At 35.4% G+C, this 15064-nt stretch overlaps 1 long non-coding RNA gene across 1 annotated transcript; it reads right to left on the bottom strand.

Moving 5' to 3' along the window:
* Nucleotides 1-592: 592 nt before the first annotated feature.
* Nucleotides 593-14849, bottom strand: LOC107053224. The gene is made up of 4 exons (XR_006939144.1): nucleotides 14492-14849; nucleotides 13321-13446; nucleotides 10043-10127; nucleotides 593-1519 (listed from the first exon to the last, which is right to left on the bottom strand). It is a non-coding gene; the product is annotated as an uncharacterized LOC107053224 (long non-coding RNA).
* Nucleotides 14850-15064: the final 215 nt, after the last annotated feature.

The following is a 15064-nucleotide window of genomic DNA, read 5'->3' as shown; positions in this document are numbered from 1 at the left end:
AAATAAAAACAGTACTCACTTCTAAATGGATTTTAGACTTGTAATTATTATTTTTCTTAATAAATGTGATTAAATATTTCCCTCCTTCAGAAATATTCAGATATTTTATTTCAATGTGTGAAAACAACAGAGGTAAAGTAAAATGTTTTGTTCTTACCAGCAGCTTTTTGTTGATCTTTTCAGGCTTATTTTCAATTTTTGTTTTAAAAGTACAGCTACTGAAGTTACTTTTGTAGCTTCATAAGACTTGAAGAAACTGTCAAAGATGAATTTTGAAACAATACAAGTAACATGTTCGGATAACTTTTGGTAAGTTTTCATTGTCAGGCTCCTTTAATAATTTTTACTGCACTTCTTCTAGCCTGTGATTATACATCGCATATTTCTATGCTTTTCAAACTCAGAAAAATATCCATTTTAAAGTCATAGTTCATTTACAGTATCACCACATCATAATTCAGTTTTTTATCATTCCTTTCTGTGCCCCATGTGGCAAAATTATAACACTGTATATTGAATAGAACAGCTTGAAGACAAGGAATACAAAGGAATTTGCTATTATGTCAAATAGCTGATCTAACAATGTCCTAAAACAAAACAAGATCATTTTACACTGCCCATGCAAAGCACATACATTAGAATTTAGAAAGGAAAGCATTAAAAAAGCCCAAATACAAATTCTTCTTTCTAGGTTTCCTTAAGTGTGCCTTAAGAAAATCTAAGTGTAAGAGTAATGCTAACATTTAGCCTTTCAATAGTAAATATTGTTTTTTAGTATACAATAAATTGTCATTGTGATGGTGTTCTGCTTCCAGAACTAAAAAGCAGATATAGTACATAAAACAATCACTGTAAAACATTCACTGAATTCTTCAATTAGATCTTTATCACTGAACAATGACATTCACACAAATACTCTTATAAACCTTTACTTTCAGGCAAAGTACCACTACCCATCTTGTATATCACATTCTTCACACACCAGGAGCTAAAAAAGTACCAAAATTAAGTACACAGTTCACAAAGTAGTAATTGTAGAAGATGACAGATCATCATTCACAGAGACAGAGCATAAATGTTTTATTGTGGGTACAGTAAATGTATATACATGGCCTCCATATGCCACCCGTCCTCCTGTTCTGTGAGTTAGTTACTGGAAAAAGAGTCTCTTTCTCTGAGTGCAGAAAAGCAAAGACATAACAAATACGTTAGATGGTTTATCTTCTTTCAGTGCAGATGACTTGTACATGAAATGGAGAAAAAAAGCAATTGGTTGCATCCTTCTGTAAGACTTGTCATTTCTACAAGTTCAGTTCTGTGGAAGATGAAGCTGAGCAATAGTTAGAGTATTAATTGGAGAATTGGCTTTAGATTCATATGAATTTTGAACTGACTCAAAGAGATTTCTCTCAAGTGCCTTTCTCCATAGATCCTGGATAAAGTTTAGAAGCATTATGTTGTGATAATTCCAAGACATCCACATCTTCAGGAGTGCAGCAACACCTTCATGACCATGCTTCTTCAGAAACAAACAAACAAACAAAATTCACAGCACAAACTCTTTTGTTTTTGTTTTTAGAGTAAAACAGTGCTACTATGAAGAAGTATGGTAATTATTCCAATTAATTTCATAGAACAAGGTTTTTTTTTGATTGTTTTTGCTTTTTTAATTGCCAATCAGTGTGAAGATCAAGGAAAAAACACCCCTATGACTGCAAATACATTTTGAGAAATAGCAGGAATATACTGGAGCATTTCCACACAATTGTTTGAAATACTTCCTGTATTGTCAATGATCAGTTTACAACAAAGAGGCTCAAAAGTGATTCTTACAGAAACACCTGGCTGGAAAATACTGAGGATTATTTTAAAAAATTGCAAAAGAAGAAAAGCCAAAATAAATATTTTGTAAATCAATGGAAGCCTGATGAAAAATACAATTAAAATCTAGTAAAATGAAATCTCTGTAGTATTTATTAAAAAATAATTCAACTAAGCAAACTCATATCATTTCTCACACAGTCACTTTCAGAACACCAGATCATAATTAAAAATCAGGTAATTAGAATATACTTGCTCAGATTATGCTTATTCATCACTATCATACAAATCCTCTGGATCTTTGCAAGTATTCAACCCTCTAGCTTAAAAGAAAAGCCATTTTTTGACAGCTTCAGTTAAGGAAATCATAAAATTGTTTATAACTTGTTCCCTTTACAATATTTATTCAGTTGGGAGTCTAATGCCTATTCACATAGTTCATAATGGTTTACTACTGCAGTTCAATAAACATAGAAATTATACAAGAGAGGTCAGAATAAATCTCTAGATATACCTTATGAACAGTATTTCAGTACAGTAGACATGAAGGACTTGAATCACTAAGGATGCCATCATAGTTTCACAAGAAGGAGCTTGAGATAAGTAGGAGCACAAGCAGTACTCAAGGAAACATGTTGCTCCCGATACTAGGCAAACTTTATCAGTGTATGTGAGTACATGCAAGGCCAGAATCATGCTAATCCTCTTCCAGATATAACTTTGAGTAAAGAAAAGGCACTCAGAACTACAACCAGATCAGGAGTTTGGAACGTAGAGGGGATAGCTATAAAGCGATGCATCTGCACTTAAGCGCATTTAAATACAGGTTTACAGAGGTAAAAATTATTATCAAATGAGGAAAAAAAGAAAAAAAATAGAAAAAAAAAGAGCATTGAAAAAACTGTTTTACACTTATTAAGTGCAACTTCCCAGCCATGACTGACTGCCAAAATTTCCTTACATCCTCCACTTTATTATTTATCCAGACTTAGTATAAAAAACACACAGACATGCTTTTTTCAGACTGCAATCAACCATGAGGAAAGACTTGAATTTGAAGAACTAAACAAGTAGACTTTTTCCAAATTTGTGTGGATAGTTTTGAATCTTATTATTGGCACTGTAGATCCATTATGCTAATCCAGTTTAGAAGTTAACATGACATTTTAGGAACTTGACTTTTGAAATTCATGCCTTTGCTTATTTACTCATTAAATTGTGAAAAGTTATCTTGCATGAGATATACACTGAACTCAGTTTCTTTTTGACTTCTGTGGAACATGGCCAGTTGATGCCAATCAGAAGCCACAATCTTTAATGAAAATTTGCATAATACACTAAAGTAAACAATGGCTGCTTAGAGTTTAGGTTTTTTTAGTTTCTCCTACATCAAGAACTACAGCCTTTAAAAGTAGCTGTTTGAACTGTACAACCTAATTTATTATCATTTAAGCCCATGACCTTTGTGTCAATATATGACTTCAGAATTTCCATGACTGATGTTTGATGAGGTCCTGTTTAGAGAAATCAAGTTGCCAAAATTCAAAAACAGAGGATATTTCTTAACTGCAGATATCAGCCTATCCTGAGACAGGAATTAATTGATTGATTACTTAAAATGGTAAACACCTACCTGAATAATTATACATATTGCAGCAATAAATATAACTGTATTGCATAGAACAAGTTAATGTGTGGAGCCTTCTTAGGTATTATCTTATAGGATATAGTTCAGTTAACAAATTTACATATTTCTATGAAGCATGACATGGTGTTTCTGTATTTAAATTTATGAGAATCATGGGTAAAGGTGATCTGAACAAATAGTTGAGAATTAGAGCAGTAATTATTGGAACTGAAGAACTGTGGAATGATTAGGGATAAATAAAATAAGTCGTTTTTCTGGTAGAAGGTGTCAGAAAGTTTCTTAAGAAGAATTTTAAATTAATTGAGATTGCAGTATTATATGGATTAATGATCCATTAATGTCTATCATTTATAATCATAATAAAGTTTACTACAAGTTATGTAAAATAATAATGTATTTGATACATCATCATGAAGATGTAGTACTGAACTATTTCAGTTAACTGTTCATTATCAGCAGGAACACAAAGCTTCCTTGTTACCTTATAAAGTAACAGCCTTCAGGACTTATAGTACTACCTCTCCTCTGACTTTCCTATAATCATGTATTCAATTATAATCCATGAATAATGTATAAAGCATATAACCCTTAGGGTGTAAAGCCCACTCTTATGGTCTTTTCCTTTTTAAAATAGCATCTAAATTAATCTTCACTTCTCCACTTCTAAACCTTCACCAACACAGCAGTTCTCCATGTAAAGTTAAGATGTCTTTCATATGGGTCATAGAGACCCTTGTGCTCACTTCTCCTACAGTTGCTAAGTGATCAAGATTATGATGCCAGAACAGAGATTGAAAAGCATACTGGACAAAAAAATTATCTCATGCAGGTACAAATAAGTTACAAAGCAACAAAAAAAAAAAAATAAATACAAGCCTTCTTGTCCAGTCATCTATCTGCATTCTCTTAGAAACTTTGCCAAGGCTTTCTGGGATCATGGCAGCAGCTGGGGGAGCAGTGGCCTAGCTGTTTGTTGGTTTTTTGTTTGTTTGTTTGTTTTAATGTTTTTATTTCATTCTCCAAACGCACTTAACTGTGGCTTTCACTTAATGCCCAGTGCTGGATCCTCCTGAATCTTCCTGGATCCTTGATCATAACAGGTGGGAATTATAGATTGCAATAATAACTCACTTTGTTAGGTGAAGAAACAAATGGAGGTATAAAGCAACACATAACACAGTATCTTCTTTTGGATTTAACTCTCAAAAGTGAGGAAACACTATCATTAGAAGTTTTGTTCGGCTGATGTTGACTTCAACTGCAACCTTCAGAAGTAAAGCAAGTGCTCCAGCCCATCGAGGACAGCAGTAGAAATCACAGAATCATAGAATCATAGAATCGCTAAGGTTGGACAAGACCCACAGGATCATCCAGTCCAACCATTCACCCATCACCAATGGTTCCTGCTAAACCATGTCCCTCAACACAACATCCAAACGCTCTTTGAACACCACCAGGCTCAGTGACTCCACCACCTCTCTGGGCAGCCCATTCCAGTGCCTGACCACCCTTTCAGATAAGTAGTATTTCCTAACGTCCAGCCTGAACCTTCCCTGGCGCAGCTTGGAGCCATTCCCTCTAGTCCTATCACTAGTCACATGAGAGAAGAGGCTGACCCCCAGCTCACTACAACCTCCCTTCAGGTAGTTATAGAGAGCAATAAGGTCTCCCCTGAGCCTCCTCTTCTCTAGACTGAACAATATGTTTGCAATATTGAATAATATAATATTAATATAATAATAATATTATATCGAATATTGAACAAATATGTTTGCAATATTTTGTGTACCTTCAAAAACAGGATGTGGGACTTGAGAATGTATTACAGTAAGTATAGTTTTGTATGGGACAGTGGCAATCACGTTTCATATTCAGCTACCATGGTCTGACCTTTGGGCAGAATCACATTACCAATGTCCTTGGTAACACAGCCCATACAGTGTTCAAGTATATATATATATATATATATTGCAGTAGTACTTCAATTATCTTATAAGAATAGTTCCTGTAGTCTTCAAAGAAAGTAAAGCTAATGGAAATACATTGGTTGTAGACGACTTTAAAGTAATCTATGGGGGGGGGTGGGGGGGGGAATTACAAATGAATCCCTTGATTTGCATGTGAAAAGGAAACCAAGATCCTTCCAAAGTTCAGAAACTGGATTTCATTCACAGACTTTCTGAAGAAGGGAGTACCTAATCTGACCTGCTTTGTGACTAACATAAAACATGATCTGTATGCAGATCCTTGTTCTGACTCAGCAAGCCTGAATTCAGACATGCCTTTAGAAATGTAAACTTCAACTACATTGAATTTATAAATCTGGAAAATGTACCTTGAATTTCCAAAGGGATTGTTATTTCTAGAAGATTCTCAAGTTACTGTTTTTCATCTTGAATAGAAATCCTGTGATATCAACTTCTGCTAATTTTGCCTGATTTACTATCACAGACTATAGATGTATCAGTTGTGCAGACAGAGGAAAATAATTCAAATATTTCCAGATATCATAATTCCTGTAAATCTTTTATACTGCATCTGACAGTGCAACTACCTTCTAAAGTGAAATTCCACTGCCTAAGTATTACTATAACAATTTAGTTCATGATGTATTTACAGATTTCATTCAGGCCCTCAGTCTGACAGTGCTGCTTGAAGTCCAACATTAAGTGGCAATAACTTCACATTATTTCTCTCTCTGCTGTTGCAGAATGTAAAAGGTTGCAGACAGCTTCCTTGAACACTTGGCTTTTTTCAAACTTGATATAATTTCATTGTCGTCATGTTTTAGACATCAGTCTTATATTCTCCAGAAATTGGATGTCTAACCATCAAAACAAGAAGACAGACATGAATCAATACGGATGGGAAAGAGGGTTTTTTTTTTTTTTTTTTTTTTTTTTTGCATCTGCGTCTGGTTTTGTCCTGTCACTGCAACAAGACTCACCACTTTTCTCCTACCACCTTCACTCGTACTTTTTCCTCTAAACTGTTAGTTTAGAGGTAGTAGACAGTTTTGCTTCTCCTCAGGGGAACAGCAACAAAAAGGCAAAATCAAAATCTTGTTAAATATCATTCTTCTTGTTTCTACTGTGGTAAGTTACTCTCCACTTGAAACAAAGCAACAATTATCTTCTTTCCAGTATCTCATCATTCACACATTTAAAAAGCAACATATTTCAGATCAGAAATATTCTGGACACAGCTAATAGTGCTGTCATGCAACAATCTACTATGTACCAGAGACACAGCACCATTTTAGCTGCTCTGAAGCTAATCAACAGATGTGCCCAACAGCACAGTTTCCCTAGGAACAGGATTTTCACTAATGAGCAGGAATATTGGTGTGATGCCACGTCCCTTTTTCTCTGAACCTCTATTGCAGAGAATACAATCAGTAAAAAATGGATGAATCTGTGATGTCCTTAAGTTCCAACAACTCCTATTTGCCAGTAAGCAGCATTAGGGCAAAGAGCTTTAATTTTCTCTAAATCATGAGGCAAATCAGACTGGTCAATGGCCAACTTCAGAACAAGAGGAGCATGACAGTAGATAAAAGGTAGCCAGCTCCACCACAGTATGCTGCACTATGCTAAACCAGAAGACTTGATACACAGTTATAAAAGCAAACAAAAAGTTTTAAAATTTCCACTAAGACATAATACCTAATAAATAAACAAATAAAAATAAAACCAACTCCTCAGTATTAAAAAAAAACAACAACAAAACAAAACCAAAAAAACAGAAACATCTCTGAGCTTTATTAGAAAACTAAATGCAACAGATGCATTTTACTAGTTCTAAATTATATTTACAGTGCTTTTGACTTTTAGACAATATTTGTCTATGGTTTTAAGAACTTAGGAGTAGAAAAAGAATGAAATTAATTCTTAGTTACCCTGGGAACTCTTGCTGGAAGATGATTGGGGTGAGAAACAATTGACTTATTACTAAGTTTCCAAAATTTGGGCTCACCAGTGCCTACAGGCAATTTATCATAATCCTATTTAAACTCAATATATATAAATTTGAAGTTATTTCTTTCTTATATAAAACTAAAATCAATGGAATCTTGAACTAAATTAATGAAATTGTCCATAGAGGAAGTTGCACAGTTTTAACCAAACACTGAAACTGTTATCAACAAAATCAATGCACATGAAAGCAATGCTGTATAAATAGAGACTCATTTGATCAGTTTGTTTTCAATCTGTTCTACTTCCAAATATATGGTATAGGACCTAAATGCTATCCTGCTCTTTGGAGTAATTTTGCAACAACTCATTGACATTCATAAGGACATAATTAGACCTCTGCTACTGATTACTTCAGTCTATGTATGTTCAGAAGTAGGCTCCCAGTAACCTCATGCAATCCTCATTTCTGAAAAATAACTGTCTAAATAATGGATAAACTGTGACCGCACACATCATGTTTATCCACACTGAAACCTCTGAAATTTCACCTGTAACTGAATTAGGCTGTTAAAATCTAGTTGCAGTTTGAGTGACTATTGCTTATTGGGCTGAATTCTTAGAAAGGCTGCCAATCCAGTCCTCCCTCTCCTGATCTACAGCTCTGTATTTCTTCATACATATATCAAGGTTTGCAGTTTCCAGGAAATCATCACAGATGATGGAATGGTGCAGTAGTGTCCTTTCATTAACTAATTTCCATCCCATATGGCTTGGCAGTAAAGCTTCTCCAGGTCCTGCTGTCATATAGGAGCTTCATTTGAATTACTTCCATTCCAGGCCTCTGGACCCCTTCCTGCCCTTCTTTCCTACACATAATGCCTTCTCCAGACTTTTGTTCTCACTATACTTTACCCCACTGAAGCATAATGGCGACAGCTGTCTTCAACATTAATGAGACATAATGAACAGATGTGGATGAAAGAGCCACTTGCTGTATGACTAGTAGACTAAGTTCAGAACAGAGACACAGAATTTACAGTACACTCCAATATGTGGTGGATGCTCCCAGCAGTTACTTCTCATACCCTTAGGCCTCTGTGAGTAAATCTATATTAGAGTGCATCAAGCCAATTGTTCTTGTTACTGAGCATGAATTTCTTGGTGCTTTAATTAATTCACCCACAGCATGAGCACCACTGTATTTGATGCATACTCATTCTTGAAGAATTTGGGCAGATAATTACCACCATGAAACAAAGACTAATGGACTAACAGAACAGTGGCCTAGAAAAACATAGAAAAACAGACAGGCAGAACTTTAGCAAGATAGGCAAATTTAATTTGAATTCTTTCTTGCAGGTGTGGTCATCACAAAAAAAGGGTGTGTGTGTATGGATACATACACTTTTTATTTTTTATTTGATGTTTTTGTATATATATATTCACAGGTAGGTATACATACTATTTCTATAAAATTATCTTTAGCCATTTCAATGAGTCTCCCAAAGTCTTTGTGGGTTGAAAAATGTTTCTTTTCTGTTTTAAGTTCTACATGGACTTGTATGTAAAAAATGTGTCTAGTCATAAATTTATTTGTTGGCTTGAGAACGCTTTGGGCTGAAAGAAAGAGGAACGTCATAGTTTTCATTCACCTTTGTTCCTGAAAAACTGGTCTATGTACTTTACACAGCAAGATGAAATAGAAAAAAAAAAAAAACACAAAAATTAAATCACAGCAATAAGATACATAGGCACTTGTCTGACTTGCCCAATAAACGTGTTATTACAGATAAATGGGAAATGTGTATGGTCTGTTAGCAGGCTTCTTAAATATGAATGGCTTTTTTCCCTTTCTGTCTGAAATCTTCTATAGTAGGACATAGGCTTCCAGCTAATTCTTGTCACATATCTGCAAGCCCTTTTCCTTCTCTGAATTTCAAACTTTCCTAATGTCAGGCCAAAGTACAGCAACCTTCCTTGTGATACTTGTTTTCAGACTTATTGAATCTGACTGCATTTCTCATTCAAGCAACAAGTATGTCTTGGGAATGCACTTTTCTAGTACAAGGGCTGCTCCAAAAGTAATGCTTCCTATTTTATTATGTTGGCCCATGACATCAGAGGCAGATGTTTGAAACATGGTAGTAGAAGCTGAACCTTCTTGCCAATATTTCATTACATTTTGTTGCTGTGGGACAGATGGCAGCAGAGGGATAGTCTGACAAAATGGCATCTGACATGGAAGTGTGTAGGAATCAAAAGGTAGAACTGAATTCCTTCATACAGAAAAAATTGCAACCACTGATATTCATCAACACTTGATAAGTGTTTATGGAGACCAAACAGTGGATCTGTGAGCACAGTGGGCTGGTGGGTAGTACATTTCAGCAGTGGTGACAATGGGTCACCTCCACTGGTGCAGACTTTTATGAGCATGGCATGCAGGCTCTTGTTCATCTCTGGAGGCATAGCTAATGGTGTTGACTGTGTTGAAAACTAGTGCTTTGTTGCTGCGAATTTGCTCTATCAAATACTGCTATTGTTATCTTCATTTCTGTTGTAGTTTCCATGGAAATAAATAGGAAGCATTACTTTTGGAGTGATCTCCAAAGAAGTTAATATTGCAACAACAACAAAATTCCATTCCCATACTTACCAGAAAAGTTGCTGGTTGAAGCCAGAGATTTATGTTTAATCAAAGATTTTGCTCAAATCTTTAATGCAGAACAAAGCATAAAAAGCTGAAAAAGTTAAAATAAACCTGAATTAGATAAATATTACAGAGACCATTATCAAGAAACATAACCATAACAGGATACATTAAAATTTTAATTTACAGCACTATTTCAGTCAAATATTTGTATTTACACTCAACAGTAGAAAGCTGAGGAAAAAAAATGACACCTTTGATCTCAGCTTCAAATTAAATACTTGCATACTGTACATCTTAAGTAAGCATTAACTAACAGGATATTTAAGAGTATCATCTTCTTTCTGAGGTTTTCTTCTTTGCACAGGATATTTACTGAATGTATGCCAAGCTGACTGCAGGCCAGCTACTGGGACCTCATCTGGAATGTACTAATTGGAAGGGAACTTGTATACAAGTGTCCCAAAACCCAGATGACTGCCTTGATCAGCAGGCTATGTAATTAGGGCTCTATTTCTGGGTTTTCATGATAATTTGGAATTTAGTGGTGCAGTATTCTCTCCAATAAAGAACAAAAATAAATGTGGGAAACACAATATCGTATTACATGTGGATTCTTTGTTTTCCAGACAAATCTATCTACATTTGCCATGCTGTTGCTTTCAAAATCTTTACTTTTCTTGAAAAATCCTCCTGCTTCACTTTTAAAGAATTAGGGCAACATTTTCACCCCAAAGAAATCCAGACATTCATTGGAGAATGAATAAATAAAGAAATAAATGAAAATAGTCACACACACACACACACAAAAAAAAAAAAAAAAAAAAAAGAAGTCTGGCTACCATGAGTTTTTTAAGACACTTCTCAGGGAACAGTATCCATACAAAGGAAATACAGTTTTTGAGATGGTGGATCTTCAAAAGGTCTGCCATCTCTGGTTCAGATTGACAGATTCATGGTGGTCTCTTTCCTGTGATCAGTGCTACAGTAAAATTGAAGAATGTCTTGGGTTGGAAGGTATCACAAGGATCATCAGGTTCTAACCTCTCTGCCACATGCAGGGTTGCCAACCACTAGATCAAGTACCAGATCAGGTTGCGCAGGGCCCATCCGACCTGGTCTTGAACACCTCCAGGTACAGGGCATCCACAACCTCTCTGGGAACTGTTCCAGGCCCTCACCATCCTCTTAGTGAAAAAACCCAAATAAATTTCTAAATAAGGAAGAACAAGTGTCACCTACCAATCAGCAGAAGTTCTGCTTTACTAGCAATCCGATTTATTCTCTCATAGAGCCCCAGATGTACTCTGCCTGCTCACTTTATTTTGTATTTTTCTGATACCATTTCAACTCAGTTTTATGCACTTTCTTACAATCCTCTATAAAGCTGTTGCAGTCTGTTCACATACTGCACAGTATATATGTGATACCATGGCTTCTGCTGGTGTTCCAGAGCTATTTGTTATTGTCATCATTTCAACATACTGTGTTGTTAATGCAAGCAGTCAACCATTGTTTTTCATGTGCATAAATTTTATGCCTAGAGACACCTACCTCTGTTATTTAATAAAATGACTCTAAAGATAATAATATCTTACATTTATATAAATCGCCCTTCAGCCAAGAGTCTAAAAATACTTTGCGAACATATTATTTATATTTTTTTAAACTTGGATGGAACGCTACAGATTGTTCTACCTGACACTGAAAAAGAACTACTTTTAGCATGCAACATAACCACTTAACAGTGAAAATAAGTGCAAAAAACATTTTGAACATGTCTATATGGCTACATCTGTTATAGAAGACAGCATCACAATCATCCAAGTGCAGAAGCACAGCAGGATGACATCAGGAGTTAACAATATAGACCAATTTTCTGTGTACCTCTCCCAAGGAAATAAAGCTACAGCTCTGCTGAACCACAGAAGTAGCTATAAAGGGAAGTCTGAAACACTGCTTGTAGAAATGGAAGAAAGGAACTAAAGAATTATAAGTATCTAAGAAATTAAAGTATTTAAGGTGCTTAGATGTGTTTATACTTACGATTAGATCATAAAAAAGCAAATGGAAAACTATTTTCCTGTCTCCCTCTAGTTCCCAACTAAAAGAGGGCCCTGAAGCTTGAGAGAACTTGTTTTCTATTCACTTTTGTGGTCAAAGTTGTCTAAAGCTTTATGGTAAGTGTATGGGTTCCTACATGCGCACAGAGATATAGTCAAACTGGAAAGAGAGAAGAGTAGAGGTTGTGCTATTTCCACAAAACACTATGCAGCAAAGTCGTTTGTCTGTACTCATCCTCATCTACAGTCATAATTCGAGTTATTTCTTGAGAGGATTTTTGGGATTCAAAGAAAGGACTCCTATTATTATCTATACAGTGCCACACTACATCCTTGAAGATGCTGTTCACCTATGAAATAAATATAGGATTTTGTAAGCTTAATTGTTAAATTAATTTGCAATGCTTTCCACCCAAGCTCCTTCTGTACCTAACCAATAGTAAAAAAATATATATATATTTTTTCTAAATAAAAGAAATTCCAACTAGAACCCTTGAAGTTCTATATACACATCAAGGACAGCACATGACACTAAGTTTGTCTCAATCTGTTTTGTTGGAAAAGGTTGTTACAGTATTGGCCCTGTTCTTATCTCTTGAAGACAGTAGCCCAAGTTCTTCCCTGTTACAGAAGTCCAATCTCACATTGACTTCAGTGAGTTTCAGTGAAGTAACTGAAAAAAGAATTTGGCCTGTAATCACTGACTTTATCATATAACTAGTAAGTGCTTGGCTAAGATTAGATTTAAAGATAGACCAGGGGGATAATTCAAGGACTTGAGAACCTTTACTGACACCAAAGGCTTTTGTCTTTTGGGAAAACTCAAAACTAAACAAAGTGCATTTATGGCACTATATTCCTTGAATGGAGGGAAACTATTAACTAAAATCCTAAAAGGTGCTACTCACTCTACTTCAACAGGACAAATAAAAGGGAATATTTATGTTCTAGAAAATAATTCAGCTTCTTATTTTCTAATATTTCCAAAATTTAAACCAAGTTATGTTTGATTGTCTTAATGAATAATGAATAGTTTCTGTTGTGTGTCACTGTGTGCTACTAGAAAATCAGTCAATGAGATAAGTGATGAGACTTTTTGGACGCTTGATTTGTTGAGTACTGAAACACAAGTAGACCCGTGACCTTCAACACTAAGTGACAGTAAGTTTAAATGCTTTTTGATGATTGAGGATGTAGACTAGTAACCTTATTTCCACTTACCAGTCTTCTTCATTCAACTGAACTCAGGCTTTAAAGCTAGCAAGTCTTGATTCCCAAAAGCAGAAGTCAATGAGTAGAAATAACTTGATTGGACTCCACAGCGATGCTGCTGCTTGCTGTTTAGTGCTTGAGAAAAAGCAAAACAATAAAATCCTACAGAAAAGGAAGTCAAACACTTCTTCAGTTTGAATTTTCTGAATTCTTTAGTTGTATTCTATCACTTGGCTTATGTTACTAGGTACTACAAGGCCAGAAAAACAATTGTAGTTTGTATTTAGCCTCAATTCAAAGGATAAGAAAGATCACAGCTAAACTTCCATATTTTAGAAAGATTATTAACATAGCAGATAAACTTAATCACTGAGTAAAACAACAAGGCCTTGTCCCCAAAAAACCTAGAAGTCCTAATGTAAAGGTAAGTAGGAAATTAAATACAAGAGGTTAAACTACAAACATTTTTCTAATACAAGTATACTTTAAGTCCATAAAGAATAGAGAAAACACTGAAATCATAGAGAATTAAAGTAAGTCCCAAGAGTGGCCACTTGTTCACGCTTTTAGGTAGCAGATTTTAGTCTAAATTATAATCCTGGAAAAAAATCTACCCCAGATTTAGGCTGCTTACTATGTTGTTGGAAGCTTAAATCTTGCAGAAGCCAAAGTCCTGCTTGTCTCACTGCTCTCCAGAGAAAGAAAGGACTGGGGCTTTATGACCATCCTGCCAGCTGAAAGGCTCTTGCTCCCCACCTAATTTACCTCAGACCATGCAACAGACCTGATACAAATTTAATTAGAAAACTACTATGGCCATTAGAGATATCACACGCCAACTTGTTTGTTACTACCCCACAGTCAGAGGTGACCATCTTCTCAGGAGGATGTATCAAAGCTGATTTATAATAAAGCAATTCAGTTTAAGTCCTTCATCATTAGCAGCATAAAGTGAGCCCACAAACTTTGCAATCTGGGTAATACACAAACTGCAGTGGGAGCAGCAGCAGTCAGAAGAGTAGCAAGACCCTGATAGTGTTCTCATTCACCATAACTACTATCTACACAAAAGTAACTCCACAACAAAAAGCTCCAGCTGTTTCTGTTGCCATCTTTAAGTTATGCCATCATAAGCTGCAAACAAAGACATATATATAATATCCACCGCTCTGTGACTTACCTCTTCTCTTTTCCTTTCCTTCCTTTCTTCTCCAAGCTGAGATCTACTTAGTTAAAAGCACGTAGATGCTAAAAATCTTGTAGAAGCAAAATTTTTCTGTATCACTCTTAACTCAGAAACCTCCCAGAAGTGCAAATATGCCATCTACCCTATGATAGATTTTGAGTCATTTTTTTTTCTCTCTCCAATGATTTAGATTTTTTTTCTAACTGGTTGAAAAGTATAATAAATCTATTTATTTGAAAATTATTGTGAGTCTGAAAGCTCTCCTTAAAAAATCTCCTCCAAAATAAAACCATTTCAGCTCATCCCTGTAACATCAGACTTGCTGCACAATTACAGGGAACTACACTCTGCCAACACTGTTTAATTGAGAACGTCTCTTTTTCTGGCTCTGCTACCATTGGACAGCTTATGTTCCCACTGCTTTGCCTCCATCTGTGCTAACAACAGAATCCTTTTTGATTAAAATCTTCCTGAGTTATACTGTGAAAGATCACTTGAACTGTGCACTTGCCTCAACTTTGAAATGCTTTCCCCCTGTATGTATGCAAGATATAAGCACCTGATACC

Source organism: Gallus gallus, chromosome 4 (genome assembly GCF_016699485.2).
Source record: "Gallus gallus isolate bGalGal1 chromosome 4, bGalGal1.mat.broiler.GRCg7b, whole genome shotgun sequence".
Taxonomy (NCBI): Eukaryota; Metazoa; Chordata; class Aves; order Galliformes; family Phasianidae; genus Gallus; species Gallus gallus.
This window is presented reverse-complemented; position numbering and strand designations above follow the sequence as displayed.